Source organism: Zootermopsis nevadensis, unplaced genomic scaffold, assembly GCF_977971745.1.
Source record: "Zootermopsis nevadensis isolate Lab colony 2312 unplaced genomic scaffold, Znev_1.0 Znev_ptg000002l, whole genome shotgun sequence".
NCBI lineage: Eukaryota > Metazoa > Arthropoda > Insecta > Blattodea > Termopsidae > Zootermopsis > Zootermopsis nevadensis.
In genome coordinates this window covers 13654899-13675904 of record NW_028259134.1, presented here as the reverse complement: position 1 = coordinate 13675904, position 21006 = coordinate 13654899, and the positions used below count along the sequence as shown (strand labels likewise).

The 21006-nt window shown below is 38.1% G+C and overlaps 1 protein-coding gene across 7 annotated transcripts in view; it reads left to right on the top strand.

The window, feature by feature from the left end:
* The window catches only part of SK (small conductance calcium-activated potassium channel), a 349222-nt gene that overhangs the window by 72416 nt on the left and 255800 nt on the right, over positions 1-21006 (top strand). The gene's annotated exons all lie outside the window — the stretch shown is intronic.

The window sequence follows — 21006 nt, the reverse complement described above, 5'->3', positions numbered from 1 at the left end:
AGAAGTTATAACAACACATTCACGAGTTCTGCGTACATTCGCTTCATAATTCGTCATGTCTGAGCTAGTGTCATTCAAATATTGAACTCTATCGGTTCTGCTTCTCAGGTTCTGGCCGAGCAAATTAGTTTACAGTAGCAAAAATCTAGGCTTGTATTCCAAAGATATACACTTTGAATCTTGTCGGTGAAGCTTCGGGAATTTTTTGTTTTTTAATCGAGAGAAGTTAAGACATCCTACAGTGGAAGAGTAACGTTTTGACAAGGAAAAACAATGTAACTTTGACATAGTATTGACGTGTCTTCTGCAATGCAATGTGGACGCTTGCTTTCTGCTCGCCTATGCCTGGACTTCTTGTGTACCTTGTGTTAGGTTATTCGTCGGAGGCGGGTGGTAGAATGGTGGCTGAGAAATGTAACTCACACGATGTGGAAGCAACAGTGATATAAGATATTCGTTACGTGTCTTTCATCCAGAAATTCTGGGATACGAATGTAATGGCTTCTACTCTGTGCCCTCATTCCCAAATAACTTCAACTTAAATAGGACCAGTGTCCTTAAAGAACACTGTGATACAGTAATCAATCAGTCTCTAATGAATCTCCTGTGAAAGGACTCCACCATCTCCAATACAAAACGTTGTCATCGCCCATAACCCTGAGTCAGTCTCTTATTAATAGATTATTACCCCAAGATCTGTTTTAATATTATTCTCCCTTCTCCACCTCGATAACTTAGTATACGCGCTTTGTATGTAAACCTTAGACTCTTTTATTAAGGGAAGATTACAGATTGAAGGTGTTTGAGAACAGGGTGTTGAGGATAAGAGATGTCAAATAGGGAGCTGAAGCAAAGTGAACATTAAGTAACATTATTTCGTAACATGATAGTTTTTATGGCTGAAAGTTTTAGGCCCCGCAGGCTGGAGGACCATCGCTTGTAGGCTGTGGAGTCGCGTCATTTGAACTAATAATAATATCTCAGCACACCGGTTAGTAAACATTTGTACGGTACTAGAAACTTTCTTGCAAGAATTCTATAATATATAATTGTTTAAATATTTAATTAGCCGACCGCGGTCTTTGCAAAATTAGTGCTGTCTTGACTCGGGCTGTTTCAAATGCCGCCTGGGGCGTGTATGTACGTTTCTCTGCAGTTGATATATAGCAATTCATTAATAAAAAAATATCGATTTATCTGAGGGATGTACTTCACCAGAATGTCCCGGAATTTATTTGGAGTTGCTTAGGATAACCCAACGAGTCGCAGTCACGATAGTCGGTAAAACAAATATTTATTACATTTTTCAGTGTTCTTTGTTTTGTCGTATATCTCCTTTAATTCTGTCAAATATCTTTGGTAATAAATGGAAGAGAATAAAGCGGATAGGATATACAAAGTTTTTATCGGGAAACCTGAAAGTAAGAGACCAGTAGCAATCTAGGACATGAGTTTGTGAATTGTATTTAGATGATCCAGGATAGGTTCCAATTGCGGCCTCTTGTGAGTATGGTGTTGAACCACATTAGTAGTTATTATATAACTCTGTATTTGGGGTTTGGTATTCCCTTTTCTAATTTTCACGCAACTATTATTTTGAGTTTCTGTATGTTTTGTGCCAAGGGCGTGAGGTGCGTCGAGGTATTACCGTGTTCCATTAAACCGACATATAGTCGACGTGGGACGCACAGGAACAACACACAGTAATGCGACGTTTCCACAGCTGTTTCTCAACACAAATTGCCTAAACAATACACTATCTTGGCAAAAGCAGCAACTATGTGAGTTTTTATTTTATGCGGCGAGTGGAAAAGTTGGTTTCTTGGAAACACAGACATGCATCTGCCGACCGGTTTACACGGCGCCAAAACCCAGAAGACAATTATCAGAAAACCTCACGTGTCACAGACACCTATAGTTCGCATTTGCTGGCCCGTGTCTTCGGAGTTTGTAATCTTATATCACTGCGCAACTGCGTGATGAAGAATGAATTTCGGGTCCTAATTTCCATTACAGTGTCTGACTCTATAGTGAAGGCCTTTTTCAGAAGCTTATAATCGCTCAGCTGAGTACTTAATTTAAATGCCCGGACCATGAAATTTTACTTTTAGAACCTATTTTAGTCTCATAAAAAATTCACAAATTATTTTTGTGGTTTAGGAATTTACTCAAACGAGCGTAACATTTAAAGGCATAATACGTATGTTTCGTATTGCCAGGTCTCTTATATTCTTATAAAGACTGTCGAATCCTTTCCCCATTGCTCCGACCCTAGTATGAGAAATGAAATGTGTAGTCTACCCTGAACCACTTCCAGACTGAGTGGAAAAATAGATTTTATTGCTTACTATTTTTAAGTTCACTGGGACCATTTTACTTCTTTCCTGGATATAAGTATCGCTTTGTCATTCGGGATTTCCGGACGAAGAAAACTTTATTCTGCCGATTGAGTTCTACAAAATCTGGTGCTTTAGCACACACAAACAATTCAATGTTGGTACTTCTGATGGATTCGACATACCCAGCGCATGGTCTATTGTTTCTAAGGCATTATTATGCGTTCTTTGAATGAAATTAACATTGGCTGGTCGTTTGTTTCTTCTGCGAACTGCTGACGAATGTCTGTGACATTTGATAATAAGAAACTACGCTGTCGTTTGTTGAGAATATTTCATCATCGTTCATGTTGGTCCACGTTTAACTTTACGAAAAGTTATCATTAAGGTCTGCGGCCGCCGGGGGATCAGCCACTTCATGGACCAGTACCTCAGGGGGTCCCCTTCTGCCTCAGACAGAGGGTTAAAATTTATCTTTTTTACTCCTTCGACGCAAACTTTCCTTTCGCTTTGTTCTCGAGTAATTGTGAACACACTTTCCATATAATAGCGGCTGTGGGCCCCGTGTCATGTCTCTAAATAACTCGCTTTGTTTCACAACAGAACATTTTTAGCGCGACCAGAGTGCATTCTTGGCACTCAGGCTGAAAATTGCGGCGAAACTGGGGAGGGGAGGGGTTGTAGGAAGGACCCCGTTTGAATGACTACATTTTGCAGTTCAGAACAAGATTTGGCACAGCAGGTGACTCTTGTTATACGCGGGGGTTGCGTTCCTCCGAATTGCCACGTAAATCGAAAACGCGTAAAACGGAAAACGTATAACATGCCCTTGGATCTTCTGCGTGATGCACCGTAAGAGGTTTCAATTTGTAGCACCCGGAATCAAAGTAGTGGGGCGAGTCGGTGAAACTTAGCGAGCAGCTCAGTACGCCTACGCGACAGCTTCTACCGTGGTCGTGGATGGAATATTCATTTCCCTCGTGACAATGAAATAAAAGTCGCAGATATGCGAAGACGCGGGTAGCCAAAGCGCTTATAACGAGAGCATGTATGCATTGTTGATTTCGGTATTCTGGGCGATGACGTCTTGTAGTCGTGTTGGTGGTTAAAACGTTTCGGAGGAATACATTGACTCCATTATGTACCCTGGAGATGACGGCATTGCTTTCTTCCGAAATGTTGGTAACCACCTACAGCATCATACGGCCTCAGGACGAAGGAAAGTACAGCAAACATCTCATAGCTCATGTTTAATATCATTTGCATTAAACTTCGTTTCCGTAGACATGCCGGAACACACAATACTGGTAACGTTACTATTAAATAACTGTGAAGGTGTTATGACAGATATGTGTAAAACAGATTTGGAACGGGTCCCATTCAACTCTTCCTTATTTGCATGTTGGAAAATTCGTATAATATGAATTAATAACCTATTATATCTCGTAAATCAATCCGATACGAAATTTTATGCCGACTGACTAAATGTGTTTCTCACCTATCCCTTAATCAGCAGCCTACCAAATCGAGCGCCGTACACAGCCTGATGTAGATTTATCGGTAACGCTATTATTATATTAAAGGCGAGTGGGTAACAGACGATTAAGTCCTTTATTGAAGCAGAAGAATTGGTACCAGACAGAAATCGACTTATCGGAGTGTTGATTCATCGGCTGAATGGTAACTTCTTATTGTTGTCTCAAATCTTCTACTACGGATTTAATTTCCGGGCAGTCCACTTCCGGCTGTGTACGGCGAAAACTACTCCTGGCGTATAGGATCAGGATCTAGTAAATATAGTCTGGGATGTATAAAATTATAGACCCACATGAACTTCTTTAAATTTTTCGTCAGATTATTTAGCAACTATGTTTAGCTAAGGATTTCGAATGAGGTGTTCTGGTACATGTTTTAATGTACTGTCCCAGTATTCGCTCTGAGAGACAGCAAACTCTTGAAAATGCCCAACCAAAATAGCCCTTACCGCTGACATAATTGAAAACGAGTGCAAGAACGTATGACGTTTCTTTCAATTTCTACATTTCCCGTCCATTGATTAGATCGGTCTTAATATTTTAAGAAGAGTAGAATAATTATTATGATCCTCATTGTGTAATTTTTTTAATTTGTGGTTTATTATTATTATTATTATTATTTATTTGACTGCAAATGGGTTTTTACCCGGTGGCTATACCAGTTTCTTAGATTATGTAGCGTAGAATGATGGAATTATTAATGATTAATGAATTGAAAAGGATTTGCAACTAAGTGTTCGTGGCCTAATGTAAAGTACTGTGCCGACGTCTGTCTTTAGGAACCGAGGAAAATCACGAAACGCCTCAGTCAGCCTAGTAGGTCTTCGGACCGAGATTTGGACACGGGATCTCCGGAATACGGAGCTGGAGTAATCATTCTCAATCTGTGCTGTGCCTCAGGGTGAGAGACCATGTCTGAGAGGAATTACTCTTTCAGTAACGTTGCTGAGTATGTGCTACTGGATTTGGTGTCATCTGATTATGCCTCCTCCGTCCTTATGAAACGCACATCAACTCTTTTGTCAACGTGAAGCCTCCACACTCAAAAATGGGGTAGTCGTGAGGTGAAAAGAAGCATCACACAGCTGTCTGTAGCGATTTTTTGTCGCCTATTTTGAATAGCAGAACTGACAGACGGATAAGTCAGAGCGGTAAAAACTACTCCAAAAATATAAGCTGCTTCACGTCTCCTGTCTGCGAAGGTCAGACTTTCCGTTATTTGAATTTTTGCCTAGACTTATTATTTTTATCTTCTTGAATTTATTTTCCCCTCCATGTATGTCATGACCTGTACAGCTGGGCGTTTAAGAAATAAACGGGCTAATTGTGGCAAAGTAAGTGTTAAATAATTTAAATTAAATTCTTTGCTGATTTGCATACCGTACGGTTTTGCGTAATTGCGTTACAACATTGCGATCAGTTGCAGTTCTGAAATTATAGAATTAAAATTTGTTTGGGATTGTTGAGGTCACTATAGCATTCTGCATAGTTTAAACTGAATTCCATGAATATTCTGTTATGACACTCGACAACATTACTATGATCAGGCCTCTGGCATGCTATTAAATGTTGAGAATATTTTTAATTCTAGCAGAAGCAGGAAACAACGTATTGCAGGGTGTACCATTTCAAATGCAACTCGACAAGAGGATGTTGCTGTCCAAAAATGAGGCAGCCGCAGGTTAACCCCCCGAACAATTTCCCTGCGTCTTCTGTGACACTCGAGTGAAGATCACCCTTGTTGCCAGGCCGCTGAACATGCCAGTTGCGTAAACGCTGTACAGGTGTAAACATGGGGTCCTCACGAGCAGAGCGTATTCATTCTCGACCATTACTTCGCATCGAAATATTTTGGTGCTATAAGTGAAGCATTTAGCAATACGTATCCGAATAAAGGATTATGTAGAACATAGGGAAAGGGGGGGGGGGATAAATCAGGGGTGAAATAAAATCCGTGTTTTTGCTAGAATTTACTTTTTATATTTTACGAAAGTGAGTTTTCGGACTCACGTGCTTTTTTAAATGACCGATTCAATTCTGAGTGGTCTGGGGGCTGATCAGAAGCTACAGGCGAAGAAAGAAAGGAAGAGAATTCAAAAACGGCAGTCTTGTTCATAATCAATTTCTTCACTCAAAGGAAAATCCGATAATAATCAGGAGGGAGCTGAAGACGAAGGAAAATTATTGCTCATTAAGGGGATATAAGCGGTTAAAGCGGTTGGTGATTCGAATCGCGGGTTTCAGAGGCTTGTAATGAGGTCATGCGTTTGTCATCCAGCGCAATGGCTGTACTGATCGATCATGACATGACAGACGAACTGTTACACAGCACTGCGGCGTGGCTTACCATCAATCGGAGTTAATTTCCTCGCAACTAGGCCGACAGATTACTTTTATCCGAAAATATGTACCATTGTTTCCAATATTTATGTTTTATTTGGAGTACCTAGAACAATTTCCAAGGCTTATTTGGAATTTACAACCCACGGAATTTGTATTGTGTTACGTAACTTCCGTGAGAGTACACAGGCCTTTAAAAATTTCGTGCTTAAAGTGCTTCTGCGTAATTGAGAGATAACGGCAAACTCGTCTGTGGACACAAGAATTTTGTGACTTTTTTTAATACATTTTTGTGAAGAACGCTGAGCCTTTCGTCGTTAGTTCCTTTTTGTGAACAACGCTGAAGTTTTCGACTTTGTTCTTGTGGGTTGTGAATCCGCTTAGTCTTCTAGGTTAGGTTAGCAACTCTTATGTGAAACATATCACTTCAATTTTTAGGATTATTTTTAAATTGTTTGTGGCTCAGGTGTATTTGATGTAACGATTAAGTTGATTCTGCCCTTCCGTCTTCATGTAACTTGTCCCTACTTTGACACACACATGCGTGACTCTTATTCTAACGATACGAGTACAGTTTTCCTGCCACGAAACCGAGCACACTCATTGAGGCTTTTCGCGATTTTATTCAGTGCCTCTAAACAAGCAGAATCCAGCTTCCGAAACGTCGTGGCCTTGTTTATAACTTAGAGGATGGGCAGACTACAATAAAACAGTTTGAACACTCTTTATTATGCTTTTGCTTAGAGTAAATACAGATACAGTCATTACAAAAATTGTAGTTACGTAAAATATAAAATTTGTGATTAGGTTTTGTGGTTTGTCTTATAGTCAAACTCAGGAATGTTCTAACTTCCAGCTTCATGACATGGGGATACCCTTGTGGCTGCTTTTATAACATGGCATATGTAGTAGAATATTTTTAATTATTTATCGTTTTGATATGTTTTATGGACAATGTGTTAAGACTCATACAATCCCATTTAGTATATGAATTTCATCCATACAATTTAACATGTTCCATCAAACAAATTAAAATATTTTGCATTTTGATCATCTGCTGAGAATGACGTATAATGTTGTTTATGGTTTCAGAGAGAACTTTCCAGACAACTAATCGTGCATGTACGACAGATTTCTATGTTGTGTAGTACACATTTAGTTTTATGACCAGTTTAAGTTTCGTAGATATAAAACTACACGCTAAAACATATTTGTATGTTGTTTCGTTTTGGCTGTACGTGACACACGGCAGATATCTCAACCAATAGTCAGCATTTATTCGCCTCAATGAGTAAAAATTGCGACAATAAATAGAAACATGGATGACGTAAAAAATCTAATGGACCGTATGGGAAAACGTCAGTAAAATGTAACCATTTATTAGTGTTTTATGTGGTCGACATATCGACGACATAGAAATATAGTATGTCTGAGCACCAAACATTATTTTATAAGACAGTTTATAATCATTTGAGATGGCCATAACTAAGAGGCCGATCCTATTGGCAGCACATTCTAGGGCGTGGGTCTTCATCGCTTGGAAACGGAGGTTGTTGGTTTGAGTGCTGATCAAGGCTCAAGGCATGGACATTGTCCTCGTCTTGCTGTGTTATGCTGTCCTGTGTCTATAGAGGCCTTGCGACGGGCTGACCGCATGACGGCTCGCCGACAACTCCAGTTCAGATGGTACAGAGGGCTGTTTTCTCTCCGTAGAGGGACCAAAACGTCAAATTAACAACCTATTGATAGTGTTACTAATGGTGGGAGTTTTATTTCCACTGCCTATGTGTGCCTTCACGGCGTCGTCAGTAGGTGCCGAAACAACGTCACCTTTATGTTTAACGATGCTTTTATAATCCATTAGTGGTCTATTCTTAAAGCTTAATTGCCAGACAAGCTCATATTCTCTAGGTCAATATAATGAAATATGAAAGGAACCGGTCTGCAGGCTTTACTTTTAAATTATCTTTACCTCAAAATGTCAAAAGTTTCCATGACTTACAATGTCCTTTTCTTTCATACACACCACATAAATTATTTCTGCCCTGTATGTTCTGTAATATTCTATTTATGAGTCTCTTTGTTAAAGGGGAAATTCTAACAAAGGTACTTTTACCATTAATAACAATCTTCTTCTTTTTCCCGTTCTGCTTGCTTCTCATCTATTAAATATTCTCTGAAAGATGAAGTACGATTTCAGCTACCTGGACATGTCTAAGCCTGGTTCACAACATTACATTATTTAGACAATCCAAAATTCCAGAGTTACGCAATTGCTGTCTACTGTTTGCATGACCAGATATTACTCAATTGATTTTATATCATTAATGAAGCTTGTTCATCTGGTAACCACAGAAAGTGGCTGTGATAAAATCTAGTTTCGACGTAGGTAAATTATGAATTGCAGAAGAACGAAAAGTATGCTACAATTTCTAGCGTTCTTATGTTACCTCCTGCCAGTCCACTGAACTACGGAAAGTTGTTCGCTTTAGATCAAATGTTGAAGCTAAAGCAGCTAATTTACAACCACAATGTCGTGATCATAAGTCGAAAATGATCATCTCAAGGAGAACAAGAAATGTAGCTCGAATGGGGGAGGGTTTATGAATAACACAAAATTTCATTAGAAAAACCGGACGAGTAGAGACCATTTTGACTACCCGTGCGTCAGTGGGAGGATAATATGAAAATGGATTTTAAACAAATGGATGCAAGGATGTTAAGTGGATTTATCCCCGGAGAACGGCCATCCTGATTGGAATTTGTTGTAGTTTTATTTAGTTCTTGTAGGCAATGCCGGGATAGTACCTTAAAATTTCGGTCAAAATCGCTTCCCTCCACATACTTCTTAATCCATTAACCTTTAGTTATCCTATCATTCGACAATTTACAGTGAGATATTGAGAGTCGTTGAATAAACTACGAATAACTAAAACGTAGTTTATGTTTGTCATCGTACGGAATGTCGTATTTAGGCAGTGAACGTTGCAAAATCCAAAGGTCATATATGACTTCTTTTCACCTGGTTTCTTACGTATTTAACGCCACATTGTCACCTCTGTAGATCTAATTTATACACAGCCGAATTTTTGCAAATGATGAGCTGGAAAGAGTACAGGGCACTATTTCAGCAAATCGCTGGAGGAACTGAAATAGAAAAAAAAATTATAAATCGGTCAAGATAGCTTAAGGAGTCCAAATCCTTTTGACTATGCAACTTTTTTACTATTCAGTAAAACTACAGTAGACGCCTATTGAGCTAAGCGCTGTTGTCAATTTTTAATTCCATGAACTTTCTTTATACTATGCTGCAGAAAAGAATATGCATACGAAACAAATGGTAGTGATCGTTGCCCAAATTAAGCCCAGAGGAACTAGTAAGACCACGGCTAACCGTAGTCGTGATAGACGGTATCCGTGCCGATATTCGAACCAGCGACGTTTCAAATGCGAACCAAGAGAGAGACATTCCGTCGCGCTGTTGCGAACTGCAGGTCTAATCGAGACGAAGCAGAATAATCTCTGTACTACCAAACCTACAGCGCAGATGTTTCCGGTCAATAATTCCGTTTTACTATTCTGTTTTAGTGACGGAGTTCACTATGCCTTTTCACTCACTTCTATAATACGGTTCCTATAATTGGCGAGGCACTTCGTCCGTGTTAAAACATGCATATCTGACCCCAATGTGCTTTCTTATTCTATTTCGGTCTCAAGGTCTACATCCAGCTGTAAAAACACGTACTGAATTCTGGATAAAGGATAGTTCAACTAATCAATCATATAAAACAATAATAGACCTACTTTCCGCTCTAGGCTAACAATCTCAAAAGTTGAACAAGAAGAATCGATACAAACGAATCTGAAGTTTTACCATGATTAATAAAAAGAAATATATAGGATGATTCAACGATTAAGCCCCTAAGTCCATATTTTGTCTTGCGGTGTGGTGACGAAATACGAACACATTTTTCTGTTTACGTATTTCTTGACCGACCCCCCGTCGTTCTGAAGAATACATTCAAGACTGATGCCCTTTGTTACATTTCGTAACTTGCTGGATTATTCGTTGTGAGAAGTTTCCAGCAACCCGTCCAACGAAAATGCTGGATGGTCGCACATGTCGGCTACTCTCCACCGCTTATAAAATGCATATCCTTGATGTCTGGAGGCATTTTTCTTCCTCCGTAACCTGAGAATGTGCCATACCGCAGTGGCAAGGGACCGTCCCACTTAACATTTAATGTCTAATCTTATACATTTCCACTACAACATGCAATGAGAATTCAACAACTGTAAAATTATGAATCAGGGAAAAATTAATGAACTTAAGACTACTGTTGTCAATTTTAAATTACAAATATATATCTTAGAAGAGATTCAGTTTATTTTCTTTGGAAATTTGTATTTTAGATGAACAATTTTTGACGACACAACAGTTACTTAAAATACTTTTACACAAGAATATCTTTTACTAATTTACACAGATTTTTATATGCGTTCGGAGAATTCTCACTTCTAACAAAATTTTGTATTTAAGCTTTTATTGTGCCTGACGTCGCCGCCGCTATGGATGACGTACAAGATTCTAGATGACAGGACGCATCGCCATGTCTTGCTTCAGTCTGTGGAGCGTTGTGGTATACTTTATGGAATGAATAGGCTGTAAGGTTACGGTACGAAGGGTAATGAAGCTTTATTTGTGTGTATAAAAGTTAAGAAAGCGGATACAAGAAGAGAATTCTGTGCGTCACATAATAGGGAGCTTCATAATCCTCACGTCTAACAAAATAAACTTGGTGTTATTAATTCCACGAGTGATGTGTGCGGTAAGTGCACTTTACAGAAATGTCACGTTACGTAGCCACGTCATCTGAAGGAAAGAGACCACGTGAGAAAGAGTGGTGCTAATATTAAGATAGAAAATAGGATAAAAGATTCTTGACTTGATTTACCTAGTGCAGGAGAAGGCCATATGGCAAACTTATACGACAACGGAAATGCAACTTCAGGTTCCAACACTAACTAGAATTTTCTTGACCGGTTGAGTGAATTTGTATCATGTAATACCTTGAGATTTGGACATACAGAATATGCACCAGCAACCTTTGTCACAAACTGGTTGTTATTAAAACAGGTTAAAACATATTGAAAACTAGACGCATTTCGGACTGAAAGTATATTATCAGTGATCAATTTGCGCTACCGTAATAAGATTTTTTGATGGTTGACCTAAGCAAACCACCAAAAGATCTTGTTTAATACTTGCTGAATTAATGTGTTGATGACCTTTCAGACCGTAACATGTCCGGCTTTTGGTCTCTTTTAACCTATCTTAATAATAATCAATGTGTGATAAATTTGTTGGTAAATATTCTTCATTTATGTATTCGATGAAGCCAGTTAACATTGATTTTTAATGTACATTGTGTGTAATGTCCTTTGTCTTATACAAACTGTACATGACTCAGATTATGTTGCCTACTGAAGGTAGCAGTCTGCACTTTACTTGAAGCACTGTAGAAAATCGCGATTTGCTAGGTTCGTGGTGGCGACACGTCTCAGCAGTATGAAAGGGTGCAGTCAGTTCCTGTGTCGTTTGTTTGAAATTTTAAACGCACTGTGTACGTAACTAATTTTTAATGTTATAAAAGGTTGTAAGATTTGAGGTTTTCACAGCGGTGAGTATGAAGATTTCTGTCTGTGTAGTCTGGTAGATGTTTACCAACGTTGGTAAACATCTACCATACTACACAGCGCAACAACCCAGAAGACAGAAATCTTATAAAAGGTTAATTAAAGAAGGATATTTGGAGATTTTAAATGGCTTTACTTTTTAAATTTTATATTAAATTCACTTTGTATCGACAAATCTTTCTTAGATACAAATCTGTATTGTGAATAAACTGACCTGAACCTCCTTGTCTACAAAGTACTTGGTTTAATCGATGAGTAACGACGTGTGAATAATGACCTGGCCTTACCTTCTGACTGTCATGGTTTATATCGATTGAATATGAACAATTCTAGAATAAAATATATTACTGTCAAATCGATACGTTTTGAAATTTAATAGCTTGTATCCCTTCGTCACGTCAGTGCTGCTTGCAGTGGCTCGTGTCTGGAGTTGTGAAAATCAGCTAGGTGAATAGGCGTCTTGTTCCGGCGGTTTCATATCTCGTTTAAAGGTAGCTACTATTCTGGCATTCGCCTGGGAGGTCTAATGGAAACCACAAAATACTCTCAGGCAAGACACCTGGTGACGAGATTGGGATTCCAGCCGAGTATCTCCTGCTCGTACCGAGGAAACCTTCACGGTCATACGTAGGCATTCTGCATTGGTTTCAATTAGAGCACAGATAATGAAATTCCAATTTCTCCAATTTAAGTTTACCGTCCAGGCCATTTTAGTTCTGATGTTAGGTGGAAAGAAATGTAAATAAATAATATACAATAAAACATTTGTATAAAGCTAACTATGTGTTATGTAGTACACGAAAGTATAATGCAGTACAATAAACAACACTCTAGGTACATTGATTTTCCACAAGCAAGTTTTTTTTACCCGAGTATCTACAAAGATTGCATGAAATGACGTTTTGCAATGTTAACAAACAATGTATTCTCCTTTTAAAACATGTTTTGTATTAAAACACATCAAAGCGGAGAAATCGCATGACAAGTTCTGCTACTCATTTATACTGCAACTGATAGTTACGCATAATCTTCGCCACTGCATGACACAACAAGCAGACTTACTTCGCCTGTTTGTAGCTTTTGTTTTTCCGATTTTCAATTTTATTTTTGCTTCCTTTATTTTATAACGACAGGGGCCTTGCTTTTTCTGTGTTTTCTTGGCAGCGTTTGTAGAATTTGTAAGATTTTGCAAAAATATTATGTAGGAAGGCGTGCTGAAAAGTAACATCGACTTTTCCTTACGAAAGAATGTATTTTATGGAAACTAAAACGGGAATTTTCCTTAAACTGTTTACTGTAATTGTGTGCTGTTCCTTCTTATCACGTCATCTGTGCAGTCCACATACTTCTGTAAACTTTCACAAGTCTGTAACGATATAACTGTGCGTCTTCTTGACGGAAACATGTACGTATTCACCGCTATCTTCACTTCATCGGCTGAGAAGAAGTGATGTTCTCTCAGGATTTCCTTCAGTTTCAGGAAGAGATGGGAATCAGATGGAGCCAAGGGTCATGTAAGTTACTGAACCAAGGCGGTGAATTTGTGCATTCAGTTGTGATTGCGTGTGAGGCCTGGCATTGTCGTGTTAGTGGAAATTTATCTACATGCCAGAACAAATTTTTGTGGCGGTATTCTTTCGCATATTTCTTATTTATAGGTTTAATGTGTTTGAAAGTAAATGGTAATGACCTAATGGAATTTTATTGAATTAAAAGTTACTGAATGGGACTGGAAGTGATTATTTGGGGTTGAACGGGACTGAATATAACTGAAAATGATCGATTTTTTTGAAATTGATTTACTGATATTTGATTGAAATAGATTAAATGATTGAAAGACATTGACATGCATTGCATGTGATTGAAATAAATGTAAAGAGATAAAATGTTTGAAATTGACTGTTGACGACTAAAACTAATTGAAATAGGTTGAAAGTGTTTGGAAGGGCCTGAACAGGATTGGAAGGGATATTAAGTTTTTACAACGGTTTGAAAGGGATTGAAATAAAAATAAAAATAAAAATAAAGTGATTTGATGTGATTGAATTATATTGAAAGTTACTGAATGTGATTGAAAGGGGTATGAAGGGATTTAACGTTATTTTGAAAGTGATTGAAATGTACTGCAAGTGATTTTAGGGGTTGAAATGGGTTGAATATGATTGAAAGGAACTGATAATGAATTGAAGTGTTTTTGCGTTATTGAAACTGATTGATTGGGAATAAAATAGATTAAAAGTAATTGAATTTGATTGAAAGAGATTTAAGGTTCTTAAAAGTAATTGAAAGTGATTGAATGGACTGGAGATGGATTGAAAGTGATCGAATAGTCTTAACAGATATCTGTCTGTTTCGTTCACAGTTCTTCCATATGCATTCTGCAAATCCATCTAAACACACCTTCAGTATGTCAGATCTTTAAAACTTGACTAATTTGTGGGAGGAGATGTGATTGAATGGGTTAAATTAGTTTTCACCACTGCGTGACATCGTTAGCAGAAATCTACATTACTCTTAAGCACACCATGTTTTTGTACGAAGATCCTACGCGCAGTGGCCCTGAGGAGTGGGAAGCTGAGCAGAGGACGAACCAAGAGAAATTGATGTTTCCGTTTCTCCAGAAATATTAAAGCACCGGCCTCATGTCCTGGACCTCGTTCCATGTAATGAGCGGAGCTGCAAAGCCGTTAGAGCTGCAAAAGTACAGTTCACGTATAGTAGAACACTGTACTACAACCCAGAAGACATTCATCATTGTGTAAGAGGTTTCAGGCACAGAATTTCAGCATCACGCTGTTGGCAGTAATTAAAAGATTCCGAAGAGATATGAGACCTCAGTTAAGCACACACTTGGTAAGATTTTAGTTTTTTACGACGACGAGTATGATGATGGCTGCCCTATGAGATGTTGCGCCTTGTAATTTGGTAAACGAGAACCGTAGTTTCAGAGGTGCTTACTGCCTTCATCATCAGGGCGGTAGTGGAAACAGTAAGCACTTCCAAAACGTCGGTCAACTTCTGCCAGGTTATACGGCGAAGCATCCCAAAATACACCCATTTTCATGAGCAGACACTTATTAAGGAAAAATATCACGCTGGAAAATCATTAAAGCAATCGGATTCTTTCGTTATCGCAGTTTATCCATGTGTTACATCCAGCTTATACGATGCCTTCAAAAGACCAAAGGTGAAATATACACGTCAGTAATACTGTAAAAAGTCATAACTGTCACGTTGTATATTCGTTATTTTAACAACTTGTATTCAAATTTGTCTCCATGGAGAAACTATTTTTTGGAATGTTATTTATTCAGTTTCACCCTTCTTTAACAATTATTTGGGATTTTATGGAATTCGTAATTCTTGTGTAATATCTTTGACACGGCCAAACTGATCTACAACCTTTATACTCGTTCCTTCCGCCGACACTTTTGACAAATCCTATGGAGATTTGAGAGACATTTAATCTCTCTGTTGCTTGATTTTCTTCAGATGTAACAATGTGTAACTTATGTTATAGGCTAGCATCTTTAAACACATTGAAGAACTCCGTAGTAGTCCGAATTTTGATATTTCTTTTCATTGTGTCCTTTAACAGCTTCCTCTATTACATATCTCTTCCTGTTGTGTGTTTTGGCCATGTGGCATAGGATCAGACATCAGCCGCGATTTGCAGAGATTTCAGTCAGGTGATCGCTTTTCAGAGACCACAGTAGCCATTTCACAGTTGCCACAATTGCCCCGTTATGTTCTGTTATGTTGAAAGAGCTGCAGTACTAAAGCTATAAAACAGAAAGCACTGACTATTTCGTGTGAATAATTCTCATATATTCATATCTACACAGCCAAATAACAGTAACGATTTGAGAATTAGGGCATAACTAATAGCTTATTTTGTGGTCTAATTGACTTAGATGTCGAATGGGGGCCGGAACCACATACTAACAAAGATGTAATTATTAGTAAAATGCAGGCGTTGTATCTTCAAAGAACAGAGAACAGCATTCGCACACTTTATCGCTGGGTGCAGTGAATATAGCATGCCCTACAAGTTGCGCAAACTGGCTGCGCAGAACGGTAATTAGTTCGCTTGACCCAAATGGCTCCGTGACCGAACTAGCCCCGAAATACCCTATTATCGGTGTGATGGTAATGTCCAGTTCTGGCGGAGCTTGAATTCTGCCCCATTTGTCGGTGTGTTGCGGTTTGTGTTTCCACCATCCAAACAATAACACAACTTTATGATGAGACAACTTTGAGACTGAGAAGCCAATCTGGATCTGTCAGTTTAAATCGTGTGCAACCACATGTGTACTAAAGTAATAGATGTACTGAAGTGTAACAGAGATATAAGTCCAAGTTTTTAAAATGGTTTTCTATCAAAATTGTGCATAGAATCTAGAGAGTAAGGATTTTGTGTTTGGAATTATGTTAAACACCTCCAGGGAAGGACTAAATCTAACACATTGTTACCATAGCTGTTAATATTCATCGATCCCTAGAACAGCAGCCCTCAAACAAGAAGTTGTATTTGCATTATCTTTAAGTATCTTACTTGCTTATTTTTGTTTTTGGTGTATTTAACGGCGCTATAAATGTCTCCGATTCTATGGGGTGGAATGATAGAATGACTAATGAACATCAGATGCAAAGGATGTGGAAGGAAATGGTCGTTGGCTAATTTCAAACCTGTACGGTATTTACCTCACCGAGATTTGAACTCGGGACCTCCCGAATATGAGGCATGAGTGCTGGTGATTAAGTTAGGCGAAAGAATCAGATCGTAGGTTCGAATCCCGCCCACGGAATGTATGAACATATGCGACTTCTACGTTTTGTTTTCTCGTGTAGGTAGAGGCCTTACGGTTGACATATTTTTCATCAGTGAAGACTTACTATGCTTCTAAATATGCATACTTTCAGAATTATTCCTTTATCGTCACAGGACCTAAGCCACAAAATATTAATAATTATTTTCCTATTATTACTGTAATTGATATTTGCAGAAATGTTGCTGTGGTGGTGATGACTTTGACCTCAAGTTTAGAGATTTAATTGAAGTTCAGGTTATATATTGTGTCAGAGTAGGAGTAGGATTATACTAATTAAACAACGTGTTCATCTCATAGCTGAGCGCCCGTCTGCATAGATGAGGGCCGTGTCCCTCTCATCCTGTCAAGCGAAGTCCGAACTTGATAGTGCCATTCAGGCCCTCAGGAGCTCAACTAACATGACCGTGCTTCAGAACCTGTCAGGAAATTTCTGCTAATGAAAATAAATTGTTAATGGATTGCTTTCGAGGTGAATAATTCTTAATGTAGTTTCAGCCGTGTTAACTTTAACCACTTAATTCGATTTATACCACCTGTATCCTAAGTTATGTAAGATCCTACGTTTAACGGTGGGTGTCTTCAGAGTTGTTTCGTCGCGTAGCCTGGAAGACGCCTACCGATGTTTCAGAGGCGATATCGGGCTACACGGTGCAGTGAATCACAAGACAGCCATGATAACCTCAAATAGCAACTGCGCACATATTATTCATGTGTCTGTATCACAAGAAACTCCGTGGTTTACTCGATTTGTTGTTATTTTCTGTTTACTTTCTAAATTTCTTTATTTTTATGCACTTCTTTCTGTTTGTATTTAGGTCTATTTCTTGTCACCTTTCTTTCATATGTTTCACTGCAGTCTTGAACATTCTGAATGTTATGTCTGTAAATAAAATTCTGCACAACTAAATTGTTTGAAATCATGGTTCAAATGGGTTTGTGGAAAATTGTCATTGCATTCTCGTAACGATTTTGAAGTAAATCAAAACAATCTACTCAATTTTAAGGAACTTCATAATTTCTAGACTGGTATGTGAAGTACTCTTTACCATGTAAATAATAATAGACAACATTATTTCTTATCGAAATGTCATATTGATGTTTTCCTAACCAATTCAGGTCGATTTATACCGCCACTCAGTTTTACGAGATTAAGCACCTTGTTTTTTCCCTTCCGTCAATAATTGATGTGACTAACCTAATTTTGAAGCCGCGTATATGATTGACTTAAATTAACTTTCTAAACGTTTAAACATTTGGCAAATAAATTCGACTGATAAACTTTTAAACTCAGTGGTAACTGTAATACCACATTATTTTAAGTCGGACACTCTTAATTTTTCCCATAGAGTGTATTTATCGGTTTCATACGATGATAACAGTAAACAGCTATTATTTACCGAAACGACATTAAATAAACGATCTATGTAAATGGAGACATTGCGTCTCTTTAGTAAAGAACAGCATTTTAAGTAGTACTTAGACGCGTTTTGTTCTTAAAGAGTCTGTGAATAGAGGATGACATTAACGACGTTTCAGACAAGGACTCAACGCTGCCACCAAATTGTGCAGTGGGTCGAAACACCGTATTGAGGCTAGCGTAAATGAATTTCCCGTTCATAGAAAACCTAAATATTGGCTTATGGCGAATATGAATATTTACATGATAATTAATGTCAACACGAGATGTGAGTGATGTTAAATATTGAAATGATAATGTACTTAGTCACACGTTCGCAATATTTTCGCTTTCTTTTTCAGCTGAATATTTTTTTGCTATCAATTATTTATTTACGATGATGGCTTTTGAAATACAATAGCAATTTACGTTTTTTAATTAAAGTATAAAATTCGAACTGTATCACCACCGCCTATTTATATCCTCTCCAAGAGGAGTTTATTTTTGCCGATTATTTAATTTTGGGCTGTTAAATATCACAGATTTTAAGTGTTAAAGAAACAAACTGCGGATTAATTAACTTTAAATTTTGCATGTAACATGTGTTTAACAGGCTTCGTGCAATTCATAGACGCTACGTTAAATCCGTCGAAACAGTTATTGTCGTGACAGCGACTCCATGTTGTTGATGGGATAAAAGCTGATATTACTTTTGTTCCCGTTGTGGGTGCGTATTATATATCTACTGCTGTACTTTCCGGATAGTCTGCTCAAAACTAGGGGCATGTCACTAGACGACCAAACGCACTCAGTGTTATTTTTCTCATTTTCGAAAGAATATGACACCATAACACACAATCTCGAACATGAAGAATTATTGAATGAGGTTGACTATGAGCTTTTTTTTTCTCTATTGCGGATCTTAGCTGAGTTAATTAGGCAAGTAATGGTTTATGATAATGAGATTCTCACGACGGTGAAGATGTCATATTATGGGGTTGCAGGTGCGATGGACCACCAACGTATTAGGATTCTCAGCTGGATTACTGGGTAAGTTTACTTTAGTCTCTGAAAGATTTATTACTTTAGAAACATTATTTTACTCTTGTCTTTCCATTGCTGTATCTGATATTGTGTATACTCAGTCAGATATAACTCACATCAAGCGTGCTTTAAAGTTATTTTACTCCAGTAAAAACACTGATCTTTTGCATTCTACGTCAAGGTTTTGATACAGTATAGAGGCTTGCAAATTATGACACATTTGATTTGTATTACTTATTTATTTTAAAATCAAAGAGCCGAACATCAAAGTAGAGTGAGCACCTCTCCTGATTCTTAATCGGGAAGTCCTGGAGATCTGCTGTCGTGACAGATTTTTATCTTTTCCTCAGTGCCTTCTGGGAAAACGGGACCGTTCCTTGAATTAGTCACCAACCACTTCCGTCGACATTCTTTCTAATTCATTAATCGTTAATCATCCTATTATTAGAAGCTATATAATATGAAATATATCAGCGTTGTTAAGTAAGAAAAGAACAAATACGTTTTATAACACAGGCTGTGAAGATGTCTTTCTGTGATGCTTCGAGGTTAGTGGAAATTAAATTTACTTCAGTTTATAAACATCTGTACACGTAACCCGTGGGGGTAAATGTGAAATTTTCGTCGTTCTGTGTTCGTCGCAACAGCACAATTTTTAGAACGCAGGTAGAACGAGTTGTATCTAACAGATTTATAAACAGAAATGTTGTGAGAATATATGTGGGTTTTGTGTATCCACTGTAATTTGAAAATGTAAGTTCCAGTGTATATAAGCTGAGGGGTTTAGTTCTGTTGTGTAAATTCCACAAGATTGTAGCGCATTGTATCTAGCTGGCTAGTCAACTGACTGCCTCTCATTACGTTTCAGTCATATAAACTGTGTTCTGCTCCTGTAATATATGACGGATCACGAGACCACTGTACACACGAATGTATCTATAGGCTAATGTTATGCAGTATTCTGTTTGTTGGTATATTGATATAAACGTTTAGTTCACTATTTTTTGTAATATTGTAAAGGCTCTTAAATTTTGCGCTGTAATGTGGAGAATGGTATTCTTATTCGGTTTAACCTTAATGGTCATAAGTTCTAACACATTATGCTGTAGAAAAGAAGTGTGTGCATTGCCAGCGACGGTTACATCGGCTTTCATATCCGACATGCGAGGTACATTGTATTAATGCACGCAACAATCCTCTGGTGACACAAATAAAAACTACGCTGACGGTGGAGGAAAGCGTGAAAGTTTTGTGTACATAACATGGAAAAATGTTACAGAGGCAGACGTTTCCCTCCAAATCATCATTCTCGCTGACATTCCTTGCTTATTTAATACCATTTCCTGAGGTATACGATAGTCCTGGAAAACCAGGACGTCGTCATAGCATCGGTATTCTGTTGACACTTGATCAGTAATTCTTCACCTTCCACGACTCAGAGGAACGGAGTAATTCCATAATTATCTTTATTATTATTGACACATTACATCACACGGGTCCCCGTGAATACCTCAGCAGTCTTCCAGCGTTATTTTAACCCTAGAACTTCAACAGACTCCATGGAGTAGAGTCCTTATTGAGAAGCTGATTGCCATTCAATTACAATCCATTTACCAAACCCAAAGTTTTATGATAACGTTTACAAGGGCCCGGTTTACGTCTCTGTCCGGAGTCACACGAATCTGGACGGACTTTGTGCTTTCCAGCAGCCAACATTTTGTGTGAATTTATTATCTCGCCTATACGTGCTGCATGGTCTGCCCAGCTCATACTTCTTCGATTTCATCATCTCAGCGATATTTGAAGATTATAGACCCTTAGAAAGA